Source organism: Anoplophora glabripennis, unplaced genomic scaffold (genome assembly GCF_000390285.2).
Source record: "Anoplophora glabripennis isolate ALB-LARVAE unplaced genomic scaffold, Agla_2.0 scaffold297, whole genome shotgun sequence".
NCBI classification, from domain to species: Eukaryota; Metazoa; Arthropoda; class Insecta; order Coleoptera; family Cerambycidae; genus Anoplophora; species Anoplophora glabripennis.
Window position 1 is genome coordinate 119243 of NW_019416562.1, and position 16359 is coordinate 135601.

The 16359-nt window shown below is 32.5% G+C and overlaps 1 pseudogene; it reads right to left on the reverse strand.

Moving 5' to 3' along the window:
• Positions 1-9828: 9828 nt before the first annotated feature.
• Positions 9829-11927, reverse strand: LOC108906932 (annotated as a pseudogene).
• Positions 11928-16359: the final 4432 nt, after the last annotated feature.

Here is a 16359-nt window from a genome sequence, read left to right on the forward strand (position 1 = left end):
AATGTTGAAGCCTATAATTTAATTATATTTAAAGGATCTCAGCAAGACAAATTGCACAGTATAGTTTTTGTCTTATTGCTGTAAATTTATGTTGGTGCTAATAAAAACTTATAACATCCAAAATTTTATTCAGCAGAGCTTATTGTTATATTTAATAGTTAAAATAATTTATTTTGCAAACTTGCTATTTAAATGTATAATAGGTACTGGCAATTAACTTACAAGTGAAAATACATATCAGTTTCCTACAAAAGTAATCTATTTTGATTTAAAAATAGGTACCTACCAATAAATAAATTTGATAAATGTATATGCCATAGTTTACTGTAACCTTCTCCTGGTGCATTAAATTGCTTTTGGAGTATCCACCTATTGTTAAATATATAACAAGAACTCGATAATAGACCGCATGGGTTACAAAGTTCGTTCCTGAAACTCCAAACTAGTCTAGTCACTATTCAAATGCGTTTTTTATACCTGCCTACTTTCTCATTCCTATCTCCATCCATTCGAGCAATTATCTACCTGAGGAAATTATCAACATGTAAAACTTATGAATACCAGCAAGCTGTTTCTGGGAATATGATCACAAATGGAGATTGTCCGTTATGAAATAATGGCGAGCCAGATAACGAAATAAAAACTGAGGATTTTAATTAGTAAAATGAAAAAAAAAACACAGAATTTAACAATGATTTCATGACAAACTCTGCGACTTGAGTAATTCCATTATTCAAAATCAGCAAAAAAAGAACAGTGACATTTATTTGAATGAAATAGAAATAATAATATTGATATTATCACTGGGTTACGTTTCTATGGGGTAGGTCGTTTCTTTTTACAGATTTATATAATTTTCAACGGGTTTTTCCGAAAAATGCATGGCGCACGAATAAAGGTACAACAATCATTACAATGTTGGAAGCACCTTTTTCGAGAATCCATAGCTATGAGTCAATAATTACTTTTCTCAATCTAATTTAAGTAAAAAGAATTCTTATAACATATGACATCTCTAGACTGCAGGGTCTCATAAACGAGGTTTTCTTTCTAATTTTGATTATTAGTATTTCATTAAAAGTCATGTTTAGGGTATTCCTGGGGAAGTGAGATCCATATTATTTTGGAAAAAATATGTACGACACTGTTTTCGTCATTTTTAAAATCCTTCTTCGTTGTCGAACAAAATATGTATTTTTATATTTTCTCATTTGATAATTTAAGAGAAAAATGTCGTTTTATTAATAATAGGCTGGAGCTTGACATTTATATCAATAGTTTCGTTAAGAAATTAAAAAATTAACATAAGTATTTATGTAAAATTGAAATTTTAATTAATATTTCGTTTAACAATAATTTTTGTGACATTTTTGTAAATTAAAAAAAAAATAGTATAAAAGATGCATTTTTTCAGCGGTTCCGGGGGTTACGAATTCGTAAATATGCCCATTGTTATTTTTTTTGTCGAGCTACCCCAGTTTAAAAAAAAAAGAAGTTTCTACGATGAATAGAAGCCGAGATATTACAAAATTTTACAGCGCGCATCAATTTGAACTTTGGATTTCATTTTTCTCGCGCGCGCGACTCGCTTGGACGAGCTTCTCCCACCACCACGCCGGACATTTTACTTAGCAAGCACCTTCCCTTTTAAAGGGCTCGTGAGTAATTAATTTTCCACATTTTTCAATGCAATTCACGGGAAATCGTAGTTTACGTCCTAAACTTTATTTTGCGAAAAATTCAAGGTCTTAATGTTTATAAACAATTGCGCTACGATTTAAAAAAAATATCTTATCTTGGCTCCTGTAGGTCGTAGAGGGAGCTTTTTTTTAATTTGTATTTTTTTGTCAGCTATCCATGGCATCTATTTGGGGTGAGGTAGCATAAATAGCAACAATTTTTTTAATGCACAATTTGAGAATGTTTTGTCAAAAAACGGTGATATTTTTTAATAGGTCGCTTAATTACGTCTTTAAGATTACAATGACGCTTTCAGAATCATGTTTGGTTGAAAATTAACGCCTGTACAGAGGCTTAAAGTTCATAACTTTTGCAGCCTCCGTTATAAACAAATTGAATTGTGCGAAAACTATTGCACCTACAGCGCCCACTTTTGGCACACTTTTAAAATATGACAAAACCCTCAACTTGTCATAGGTTTTATAAAATTTTAACAATAAATGCGATAGTTATAAACAAATTATAAAGTGGGCACTTTCCTTGTTTTTTTTTGCAATAACTTTTTTGTTTATTAACCGATTTTAATTTAACAAGTTTCATTTTATAGATAATTTTATTCCCTATAAGCTATCTGTGAGTCACTTTTCGCTAAAATTGATGGTTTTCCCTGCAAAGTGAAAAAACTGTTTTCCTCACTTATTTGTTTAAATAGAAAAGTTAGCTAATAAAAGTTTTTGACTCACGAGATGAGAGATGTCTTGTATTACGTTTCTTTAGTCAATTTTACAACAATATCGCGGATAGGCGTCAAAGTAACCAATGATCTTGTGAGTAATTTTAAATAAAATTTTTATGAGTGTATACCTAAATGTTTTTTTTTGTCCACACTTGTATGTATTATTGGGTATTCAAGGAAAATGACTCATCTTTATGAGTATTCACTATTACGTTGCTAGTAATTAATATTTCTAACAAGAGGGACGGGATTCCACCTATGTTAAATGAAATATCATTTTAAAACATTTTATGCAAGACGTTTGACGTCACAGACTATTAAAAGGCGAACAACCTTTTGCTTGTGGGAGAATCGACACTTCGATAACATCGCGAGTTTTTGGCCAGCGCTGTTCTTTGTTTAGGCGGCAGGTCCGGCAGGTACTGTTTGTCAATAAGTTTCAAATAAGGTTGTTATTGTACACCTATGGGTATAAAGTAAAAAAAAAGACGTGGAGGTGCAGTGTATCCTTTCTAACCGTACCATGTTTTTTGCGATTTCAAAATGTGTATTGATTTCTTTTTAAGAAACCCAGTAAATAGTTTTATTTTGTGGTATTCTCTTTAAGGCAAAATATAGAAAACATGGATACAAAATATTTAAATAATGGTTCTCTTAAATAATAGTTCTGTTATTGTAAGTATTAGACACATCAGCCGAAGCATGGGCCTTTCGTTTGATTCTAAAAAAAAACAAAAGATGGCGACTTCAACAACTTACCGATATGAAAAAGATGATATTACTGGATCTTTTTTTTGTGGAGTGGGCACCTGCCCCCCTAGCCCATAAAAATAAGTCTCAGTTGTCAACACCTTCTATGTGACCTATTCTACGATATGAAAAAATTGTAATCATTTAAAAAAAAATAATTTACTTTTAATAATAAATTTCTTTGTTGATTAAAAATATTGACCACATGATCACAACACTACTGACATTCTTTGTGATTTTCGTATATTGAAAATATTGCTGGAGTAGGTATATTTTGGCCCAACGGAATTACACTATTGACTTCCATGTGCAATTTAAAAAATTGATGTAAGTAACTTGAAAGTTTATTTAGAAATATTTAAAAAATGTCTAAATTTCAATTTTATTACATCTTAAAGGGGTAATTTCACGCCCTCTAAAATAAGGCATCTGCAACTGACATCTACTCGGCTATTACAAAAGATTTCAAATGTAGTTGTCACTTATAGAGCGACTTGGAGATTTTTTAATGGAAGTTTATTTTGATCAAATAAAAAAATTAATCTATTTGAGAAATTTTATTTTTTTTGTCGTACAAAAATAAATACTTAATTTTCGCACAACGTAGGTTATGTGGCTTCTTCAGTTTTACGACATTAATATTGGGACAATTTCTTATCAAGATAATTATCATTATTTTAAACACTGCTTTATATTACAATTTCTACAATTTATAGGTGTATAGGGTACACCTACCGTTTAAATTGATAATAAACTAATAAATACTTTAACAATATTATAAAAAGAAATAAATTTATGTATACGCTTCGAATAGTTTATGTTTATACTGTAATAATTTACGTTTAGCACTTCTTCAATAAAAGTGTCACTGTACAATTAAATCATTAACTCTTAGTTTTTAAAAATATAAAAGATATTTTTACTTTTATGGCTTTTGATAATTACGTTGTTAGTGAAAAGTAGGTATGCTAAACACACTAGGAAAAGAACAACACTGCCATAAAGCACCCCCCCCCCCTCTGAAAGTATTCGTATTCTATTAAAGAAATTCAAGTTTGTTGATAAGGCACGAGAAATCGTATTAATTATATTAATCAGATAATCAGTGCCAGATTTTTGCGAATTTGCTGCTTGCTGGCCGCAACCAAAGTCGTAGTAACTAAAAGTAGTTTTTTATTGAATTTCAATAACGGAATATACAGGGTGTATCTAAATAACAGCGAAAAAATATAACAACTCTCCCCTGAAAAGTTCAGCCCCTCCAAAAATAAAAAAAATTGTAACAAAAAATGTCATAGGGGTTGATTATTTCAACTCCTTACAAAAATACTTCGTAAAATTCCATTTCTAGCCATATAATCATTACTAGGTTGCCTTAGTGCTTAGACATATTTGCAATTTTATGTTTTTGGACAGTTTTTGTCGTGTTAGACTTGTTGTCAAATTGGCCATGACCAGAATCACTCCAAAACAATTAAAATAACTTGACATTTGTCAAATTAATTGACAAATTATAGTTATGCCAGGTAAAATGCCTGGGAATCGTTTAAATTATACTTATGAGGATTATTTTAATTTGTTTGTTATTTGTGGGAAAAAACAACCGATTCTCTACATGTTCTTGAAATTACTTTGTCACATTTTCCATAAGGCGTTTCCCAGGTATTTTTATTTAAATTTTTGGCAAAAACTATTCAGACACCACAATAATTTGACAACTAACTTGACAAATGTCAAGTTATTTTAATTGTTTTGGAGTGTTTCTGAGAGAAAAACTGTCCAAAAATAGAAAATTACAAATATCTTTAAAGTAGTAACGGCAATCCTAACAGTGATTATACGACAGAGTAAAAAAATACAGGGTGTTCCATTTAAGTTAACAAAATTCTAACTGTTTGAAGTTATCAAAATGTAACAGTAAAAATTAAACACCTAGTATTAAATATTTTAATTTGTTGGTATACCATAATTTAGTGTTATCTATGCCCTTTACAGGTACCAAAAATCCGCTTGCTATCACATTCCTGAAAAGAGTTTCTAGCATCTCTACGGACCCTAGCATTTGTCAAATTTTTTCTTTAAAAATTAATATCTCAAAATTTATAACTCTTAGGTATAGGGAATACTTAATAAAGCGACACTCAAATGGTGAATATGATCGTCTGAGATTGTTTTCACTTGAATTTCACAGTTTTTCACCGTTTTTATTACATTTGCAGATCGTTTGGAAACGCCATATTGGATTGTCCATTTCTAAAAATCCGTACGCAAAATATGTACTGAAATTATAGCATTTGAGATCAGAATAAGGAGTTTAAATGGTAAAATCATAAGTTTTGGTCTTGATTTTTATCAATTTTCGATGGTTTTTCAGTTTCAAACGTCATCTTGTATCCGCCATGTTGGATTTCGCCTACCTACCTATTCAACTTTTTAGGCCTGTTAATAACAAACATTTTGCACTTATAACCCACTGAATTCTGGGGTATTTTTTATTTTTAGCTAACGCTTTACTTCAAAACCTTGAATTTTCCCTGATTTCCGGCAGCCATATTGAGCCGCCAAAATTTTCCCTGATTTCCGGCAGCCATATTGAGCCGCCAATTTGAATTTTTTGAAAAGGCCACACTGGCCCATGAAGAGGGTTCAGTAACGACCATTTTAAGCCCAAGATCATTAAAATCCATTTGCCCAAATTTTGGGCAGAGCTTTGTTCCGTTTGGCAAAGAACGTCCCATATATATATGTCCCGTCACCGTGGGATACCCTCTATGTATCATATAACTATTTAACAATTTATTGTATCAAAAATTTGTAAATGTGTAGGAAGTTTTAACAGTAGGTATTTAAGTAAAATATTTAGCAGTTAAAATGAATGAATGTGTGAATTACTTGAAATTATAAAGCCTTTGAGAAATGTGACGTTCGTAAAAAAACTGTCATATAAATCACATAAACAAGCAATAAAAGGGATGTATATAATCAAATGCATTAAAGGTGTAAGTATCCACTGAACACGTATGGGTATGTGTTTTTAACTGATCTCTGTATTAAAATTGCTTGTAAATGACAAATAACAGATGGTTATAATTAGCAGAGGAATTCTTATCCGGAATTATGTTACATATAATTATGTTTTAATAGTATTACTTCATTACTTATCCAGGTTTGGATTATCATTTTTTGTTAATAAATTAGTAACTAAGCAATTCAAAGTACGTATGTATTATGGAAATACCCATACTGCCGTCCATATTTAAAAGATGCCGAATGAAATGAAATATTATTTTTCTTACTCATAATATTATATAAAAAATTATGCAGAAGAGCCATCATCCACAGGCTAAATTAATTTAATGTTACATGTATTCTGGTAAATAATTTGTATTTGTTGAATATTTGTAAGAATTTTCCCGATGATTTTAAATTTTAAAATTAAGGCAAATACAGGGTGTCCCACCAGGAATCGCCACTATCGATATCTCGGAAAGTATTGATCCGATAAATCTGAAAATTTGGCAACCTAGCAGAGGCCAACACAGCTAACAAATTTATAATTTTATGGTACTTCCATTTATACCGGAAATCGACATTAACTTTCTTATTTTAAATAGGACACCCCATATATTATTGTCAGAAAATTTGACAGATACAAAGGTCCGCGGAGATGCTAGTAGCTCTTTTCAGTAGCGTTATATCAAGTAGATTTTTGGTACCTGAAAAAAATAGCACTAAATTATGGTATACCAACAAATTAAAACATTTAATACTAGGTTTTTCATTTTTGCTGTTACATTTTGATAATTTCAAACAAACTTTGTTAACTTAAATGGAACATCCCGTATTTTTTTACTCTGTCATATGCGGATTGAAATTTCCTTTTAAGCCATATAAGCATTGTTAGGGTTGCCGTTACTACTTTTAGAGGTATTTGCAATATTCTATTATTTGGACTGTTTTTCTAGCATCAGACCTGTTATCAAATTGGACATTCCAAACAATTAAAATAACTTCACATTTGTCAGGTTAGTTGTCCAATTATTGTGTCTGTAATAGTCTTTACTGAAAATTTAAATAAAAATGCCTGGGGATCATTTAAATTTTACTAATGAGGATTATTTTGTTTATTTATGGACAATGTGATAAAGTAAGAAAAAAATAGAAAATTGCAAATATCTCTAAAAGCAGTAACGGCATCCCTGACAATGCTCATATGGCTAGAAAGGAAATTTTAATCTGCATACGACTGAGTAAAAAAATACAGGATGTTCTATTTAAGTTAACAAAGTTATAGCTGCTTGAAGTTATCAATATGTAACAGCAATATTAAAACACCTAGTATTAAATGTTTTAATTTGTTGGTATACAATAATTTAGTGCTACCTATGCTCTTCACAGGTCCCCAAAATTCACTTGATATCACACTTCTGAAAAGAGTTACTAGTATCTTCGCGGACCCTTGCAATTGTCAATTTTTTTTTAAATTAATATCTCAAAATCTATGACTCTTAGATATAGGTAATATTTAATAAAGTGCCGTAAAGTTTTGAATAATTTAGCTGTGTTGGTCTTACTACCTTTGCCAGGTTGTCCAACTTTCAGATTTTTGATGGGACGCCATGTATAATACCTACTTTTATAACGGTTATATTTTACATGATCTGAAAATAATCAAGTTTCTTTTACAGTCGCTAGATTTACATATTTTTGATGTCTAACAATCGTGACTTAGCTTAATTTGTGTTTATTGCAGTCCGATTTAATGTTTTGACAATTTTCTGTTTTTTTAGGTCAAACATTCTGTTTCATGAAGTTATTTCATACAATAGGTCAAAATCTTTTGAAGTTCTGTAAAATATATTAAATAATGACTAAAATGACCTACGTATTGAGAAATTTTTCTATAGTAAAGATCAAGTATAGTCCATTTTGAAGAGATAAGCAACGATTCTAAAAAAACTGAATTCATTTTTCTTTTTTATAAGTTACTCTAGTTATTATTTTCGCATATCCTGGAAACATATTTCTATATTCTCTTCATATATTCTAAATAAATATGCCTCGTTGACTAATAATGATCTTTACTTGTAACGAGCGTTCAAATAAAAACGTGGTCGAAGTTGGCTCTGACACATTGGACGTAGGGAGTAGCTTATAGCGACCAACTTAACCTCATTTCTCAACGAGCTGTATAGCAGCTGTCAGTTTCAATAACGTTAATGACTATATAACTTTATTTTAAAGAATAATCGTGATAACAATAACAAACAATTAAAGGAGCTGCGGAAAGTGTCCCCCTCCTTGTTATAACAATAAATTAAAGCAGCTGCTGAAAGTGTCCCCCTCCTTGTTCCAAGCACTTTTCACACCTGTTCCTCAAAGAATTAAAGACATTTTCTAAGATGCTCGGGGTATTGTTAATTTCACGAATCTTGTCTATAAGTCGAGCCTGCAGATGGTTTAAATCAGGAATAGGCAGTTCAAAAATAGTGTTTTTAAGGTAAGGCCACAAAAAGAAATCACACGGCGTAATATCACATGACCTCGGTGGAAATTCATGTTCAGCATTGAGACTTATTAGTCGATTTTGGAAAACTTCCCTCAACATATTCATCGTCTCGCCTGCCGTATGTGCCCTTGCGCCATCTTGTTGAAAGTAAAAGTTTGTAATTTCGTTTTCTTCCAGCTGGTTAACAAAAGGAGCGATAATTTCTTCTCTATACCTTTGCGCAGTAAGAGTACCATTAAAAAAAATAGGTCCATAAATCCTCCTTCGATTGAGAGCACACCAAACTCCAATTTTTTGAGCGTGTAGAGGGCCCTCGACAAAAAAGTTATCTGGTTTTTCAGAAGACCACATTCTCATATTCTGTGAGTTTACGTAACCACTTAAATGAAACCAGGCTTCATCAGAAAAAAAGGTGATATTATGAAGTTCACCGTAGTTGTTTAAAAACCATTCACAAAATACAGCCCGTCGCGGAAAATCAACTTCATGAAGTTCTTGCTGACAAGTTAAACGATAGGAGAACAAACGCAAATCTTTTTTTAACACTGTGTGGCAGGTACCGACTGATACTCCCACCATTTGTGATAAAACACGTACAGAAGTTCTTGGCGCATTTTCCATTATTTGTTGGACATTTTCTTTTAATTCTTCAGTCCGCTTTTTAGGTCGGCCGCTTCCTTCTTTTCTTGTTACACTGCCCGTTTCACGAAAAACATTAACACAACGCTGAACTGCACTTTGAAAAATTTTGTACTCAACAACGCCGGGAAATTGATTTTGAAATTCTATGAAACATTCCTCAATAGAATACTTCCATATTCCATCAATCTTGCGTCCATTTCTAAAGTAGGACTCTATGATAAACACTTTTTGTTCTTGAGAAAACACCATTTTAAACGCTTTTTAAAACGAAAATATTCAAATTGATAGCGGCGATATAGCGCTTTGACAGATGACGTTTAAGTTCATTTGCTATACGCTACGCCCTACGTCCAAATTTTCAGAACCAACTTGACCACGTTTTTATTTGAACGCTCGTTATATAACGTCTTTATTAGGAAAATATTGCCAATTTTGGGTGAGAGTTTTTGTGAGTGAGAAGAAAAGTCTTTGAAAATAAATAGTAAAATAAATAAAAGGAGGGGGATAAGAGTCAGTCAGAGTCTATATGGGGAGCCGCAAGTTTAGCATCAGCAACACCCATCGAGATGTCGGGGAGAGCAGTGGAATCCTCTCAATCAGAATGAGTGGACGAGTCTACTCCGTAGTCTTCGTCTGGCGCTAGATCCTCTGTGGGGAGTTGTTGAAGTCGGCGCCAGAGTCGTAGTCGACGTCTCTTGACTCAATGTACGCTCTTTCAGTCTTTTTCTGACGCCCTTCTTGTTGTTCTTCTTCTTCTTCGGTACACTCACTAAGTGTTTGTCACTAACGTTCAACCTAAGTTTCTTTTTGTTATTCACGTCTCTTTGGCACAAAGTCACTGTCTTTTTCATTGTCACACTTATGTGAATTTCGGTTTTGCACCTCGTGTTTGTTCGCAACACTTTGTCTCTTTTGGCACAAATCGTGGTCGAGTTCGTCATCCGGGCACTTTCGTCTCTTCTTCTTCTTTCGGCATCGCGGGGACTCGAGGTGGGCTTTTTGGCTTTGGTGGGATACGGGGCCACGTTGCGGGTCAGTACGCGCGTGTACGATGATAACCTTCCTAACTGATTGCGGGCCCGCACTACTACCTTTCTCGGCTGTCCGCGTCGATTTAGGGCCAGGTAGAATGTTCTTTTCTCGTTTGAATATTTCGTGGAAGAGTATGTGTTGTAGTTGGTCTGCTCAATGGTCTCGTTGAAGACGTACTCGTCTCCAAAGTCTCTCTGCAACAAAGGAAATAGATTTACAACCGTATTCACAACATTTTCATGATCTTAATACTATTCCACTATTGGAGAGCACGTAGTACGATTATACCTACAAAAATATCGATATTGTGTGCGTGTTTCTTTTTTGTTAATAAAACTCTATTTGATACTTTTCAATTAGCTTAGACTTGCCAACTGTTCCAGAGTGTTAAATAATATTCATTATTTTTAAATAGAAAACAAGAAATATCTAGGTACGGTCCTGTTTTCTATGCTGTAGTATGTCGCTTAACATCATAAAATTTTTATTTTTTAAAGTAAATTACAATTGAATTGCTGTCCCCAAAAATTTTATTATTAAAAACTAATAACGTATTTAAAATATTTACTGAGAAAGTGCAAACAGCTCAAGTTAGGCCTAGATTTCTGTGTGGAAGAAAGTGCGGTAAATTTTTATTATTTGCAGCATTATTAATGAAATATCAATCTTAGCAACTGTAGGTATATTCTTATTAACGACATGCAATAAAGTTAAATATTTGCACCTGATTTTTAAAGAACTGGTGAATGCGCCGGGGACACTAAAAACGACATTTAATACTGTTTGTGTTACTTTAAAAATGATATCATCGTAGCATGTTATTTATTGTATTATAAATAACATTAAATGCTTAATAATTAAATCTATGACATCATATTTAATAGATATGACTATAATTTCCAGACTGCAGTTATTAAATATTTAATATGTACTTATATTTATATTTTTCATATACTTTGAAACACTTAATTTGATTGATATTGGCTACTATGTTTTTATTTTCAATTTTTGTCCAAATTAGCAGATAGAATACCAAGGAATTTTCATAAATGGAGTGCAAAATACCACGTTGCTAAAGGACTATTTATAAAAGATGTATTTACTCCTGAAGTACAGGGTGTTTCTGAAATAAGTGCATTCCTTAAAAATGGTGATAGAATACACCAAAATGAGCTGCTTCTATTAAGCAACTGATTGTCTAAAACATTACGTTTTAAATAAAAAAAATCACATGAAAAGCATTCCCTGGTGCGATAGCCAGTTGTACAATTGATATCGAATTTACCGCGCACCGCAGTGCGGAAGCACTGATAGCGGTTTTGAGGGTTTAAATTTTGTGTTCGAAAATGCTGAAATTTATTAAAATCTCGTTTAAAAGTAACACAAAAATTAAACGAATGTTCTACAAAAATTGTTTGAAGTTATTTCCATGTGCTAATAAACATGCTTCCAAACGACGGTAAAAATTAGTCTACATACGAGCAAATACTTCCGACATTTGTCGAATTTCATTAGCTGCTGAAGATCTGCTGCATCCCCCAAACAAAAAACTCCAGAGGGTTCATATCGAGACCTCATGCTGGCCAATGTACAGGACCATTTCGTCCTATCAACTTTTCCGGAAAGTTGGTATGTAAAAATTCACAAACTGCAGGAGAAACATGGGGGCAGTATTCATGAATTTTGCCACGGGTCTGTAAAGGGGCGTCTTCCAACAAATCCGGTAAGGCGTTTGTTAAAAACTCTAAATGAGCAACACCGTTTAAACGTACAGGTAACACTATCGGACCGAGTAATCGGTCACCAAAAACACCACACCGCACATTCACTGAAAACCATTGCTGGACCTCTACAACGTGAGGATTTGCATCACACCAATAGTAAATGTTGTGAAAACTTAGTACGTCGTCTATAGTAAAACCATAAAACCGAAAGAAACACCTTGCTTGTAAAATCCGCATTTTGCGCTATTTGATGTCGAAACTACTGGCATAATTTCACACGGGGCTGAAAATCATTGTTATTTAATGCTTTTGTATATGATAGGGGTGTAATAATACACCCACGCCACACAGTACTGTTAGGTACACCCATATGTGTACCAATGTCGCAAATACTGCGGCTCGGATCTTCCTCAGCGAGGTTTATGATGTTTTCTTCGTTGTCGAAAACATGTTGCGGCCTTTTCCGTCCATAACCTTCATATGTCAGGTGGACATTACCGGTATCCCGTAACCTTTGAACTGCCTTTTACACTGTTTTACTGTTAGGTTTTTGTCTGTTACTGTAACGGACCGCATACAAATGACAAGTCTCATTTAAACTGTACTGACGTTCTTCGTACATTAGCTATATCTGCTAGTTCTTGATCAGAAAACATTTTATACGCCGGCCAAGTAATACTGCAACATAACTAAAGAGCACAAGATATACTGATCTAGCATCAGATTTGCTTGATTGTGGAAATCACGTGGAACGTCAGCCAATTACAGAAGTGTTTCACGCAAGTAGCGAGTCCGTGGCATCCTAGCCGTGCACGTGCACAAGATGCACAGAGTCGGCTTACATTTATGGACAATTTTCTCAAAAACGAAAGCATTTAGACCAACAGTTGCTTAATATATATATAAGTTGCTCATTTTTGTGCCCTCTATCACCCTTTTCAAGGAATGCACTTATTTCATAAACATTCTGTATATTTCGCTACCTTTGTCTTGAATCTTTAGTTTGAAATGGCATAAATATATTATTAATCAAAATGATATGCTATGTGGAAAATATCAATCAATCAATTAATTATTTCCGAAATCATTTCCTCTGATATATGTCGATTTTTCATTTTAAATAAACATTTTTTTCTGTACCCTTCTTCCATATTCAATTTTTAGCGCGTTCATCAATTTTTTTAAATTTTCTGCTAGACTTGCAAAATATAACTTTATGAATTTGGCAATATGCAATTTTATTTATTTATTTAACATATACGAACCCAACAGAGTATTAATTCTATTTACAGGATCAGATTAGAAGGTTACAGAAATAAATGATAGTATACTTATAAAATAAATATTATATACACACAGACACATAATATGTACGTACATAGTTTGCATAAAAAGGTATACACACGTCCATGAACACTTATGTACATACTTTCATATTATTTACAAAAAGAAGGCAAATTATTCATAATGATGAGAATATCGACTTAATGTGACTACATTCGCGGTTTAAAATATCCACATAATTTTCCATGTGCAGATAATAATTACATATTGTTGTGTAAAAAGGTTGAGTAAAATACTGCATTAGCACGAGCATAAAATAATGATGTGAACCGATTAGTTTTTTAAAAACCCGATGACAGTCTATCAGACTATGTAAATATTTACATAAAGTCATACTTTACATGTTCCTACATTACAATATCGATTCAAAACCATTGTTGATTGTAGCTAATTGGAGGAAGCTTAAGAATTTAAAAAAAATTCCTTCAATACTAATATGTCATAGTGTGGGATCCGTATTGCATCTGTATATTCCAGTTTGGGTCATATCAAAATAGTATATAAACTTAGTTGCGCATAACAAAACCTAGTGTTGGTATAAGATCGATGTTGTGACATGAAAATCATCGTTAAAGGAAAATGTAAAAGGTTATTCATAAATAAACTTATTTGTGCGAATTACACCATGTCCATTGATGTTGTAATTGAACTAAATTTTTTATTAATCTTTGTAATATATTAATAGACAACGTTGCATTTTTATGATGTAATTTGTTTTTTAAAAAAAACATATACTCTATTGTTAAATCTCGTATTTTTACTTTATTGTAAAGGTATTGAGCCAGTTTAAACAAATTCAAAAGTGTTTTCTAAAAAATCTTGCCAAATGAGGTGAAACAGTGTTCTTTGAAATCTAGGTATGAAAAATATATCTAACCCCATGGCTATAAGATTTCCAACTATTGATATTGCCAAAACAACTACTTTATGGGTTACATGCCCCAACTAGCATTAAATTACATCAGCAATACCTAGTAAATAGCTAGTAATAAATAATTATCCAAAATAAAAACTAAAATTATATCTAAATATTATTCATACACATATAAATATATTGACTTTGTTAAATAATGCAATTAATCAAAGAAATGTCTTGCAATTTTGTTATTCTAATATCACCCATTCGCAAGAAGGCTACCTGATGAAATAATCTTTTACGTAAATGTGAAAACAAAAAGATCTTTTTGTAGTAGCTTAGTCTTTGTTCAAACCATTTTTGTCTCTCCGTAGTTATAAACAGTCATCAAAGTTGTTAATTCTGTAATATAATTTCATATCAACATAAAGAGATGGACAGATAATTTACAATGTCGTTTATTACCTAAATAAGTGGCAAAGGTCTCTATACTGAACCTTAAAGGACACCCGACAAAGTTGTAAATAAAGATTTATATCCTAAGTATTGAAAAACTGACTTCTACCGTGCAAGTACTAAAGAAGACAGTTAACTAACTAGACAGGAACTCAGGAACATAAAAGAAATGTAATTTAAACAAAAATCTCAACTCTGCGTTCATATATGCTGATAATTATCAGATTTTTGGTTCGAAATAAAAAATAATGACGTGTCACAGGAAATACCTTGACAGATTTTATTTATTTATACAAAAACATAAATATTTTTTAACCATCTGTATTGTTTTGTTTGTCTGGCTTTTTGATAGATAGCTACATATTTTCACAGGCGCAAATGTTATCGCTCATCTTTGTCTGCTATTGAACGTTTAAAAATAATAAGTCGTAGGCAACATATTGATTTCATTCTTAATTATGCATTATGTCCTTAAACCGTTTCGATGACTAGGAATACATTTGTAGTATCTGTACTATTGAAAATTTGACATATGCTGGTGCCTTTTTTTGACTTGCAGAACCGTATTTCACATCAAAATTACGACTTCCTTTATTTACTCAATTTTAATTTCTATTACAATACCAAAAATTGAGATGGAAAAAAGTTACTTGCTTGTGTATTATATTGTTAATTGGTGAATATGGAGGTATGATGAGAAAATAATATTTTTAAGTTAAGTAGTTATATTACATTTTGATGTGGTTGGCAGCATTGCATTGTGCATAACCTCCTATGTAATCAAATGTCCTTAGATTGTTGATATCTCATTTAGTTTTCGTGATATTGTTATTTGAGTGTAACATATTTAAGTGTTAGTGACGATTTTTTAAATTTGCGATTTTCTGCAACAGCGATGCAACGTAAAATTTTTCTGAATTTGAAGAAAACTTTCACGGAAACGTTTCATCTTTTGAAATAAGCTTACGGAGATGATGCTTTGACGTACGCAATGGTACACTGAGAGAATTTCTTTGCTACGGTTAGTAAAAATCCATTAACCGTAGCAAAATATCTGCATTAGATAGGCGCCTTCTTACCACAACTGCTTTGCTGGAAGGAACTCACTTGCAGTTAGTAGACAGTTTTGCTATAATCTCTTTGCTACCTCAAGCAAGTCAACTCATTAGCCGCAAGCGACTCGACTTATTAACCACAAACCAGTCAACTCATTAACCCCAAGCGAGCCCTCATTAATCCCAAGCGAGTCAACTCATTAACCCTAATAGAGTAAAAATCATTAACTTCAAGTGAGTCAACTCCGTATTTACTATTTTTCGGTGTTGTTGGCTTTCCTCACTGTTCGTGCACCATGCAATGTAACTAAAAATGTACTATTGCATATTTACGCAAATACCCAAATTGAAAACTTTCTGGCGGTTGTTAGACAACTGAAAACTGACTCAACCCTCGATCACAAAATATCTATTTATTATAAAGGACCCAACGACTAACGATTGACGAACGTATATCCCGTGTTACGTGTTACAGCGAAATGGCGAAACTTCTAACTTCTCTATAGGCGAAACCATGGTCAGCATAAGGCACGCGTAATCGCACATGCGCACTAAGCCGAATTCCGGTTTATATT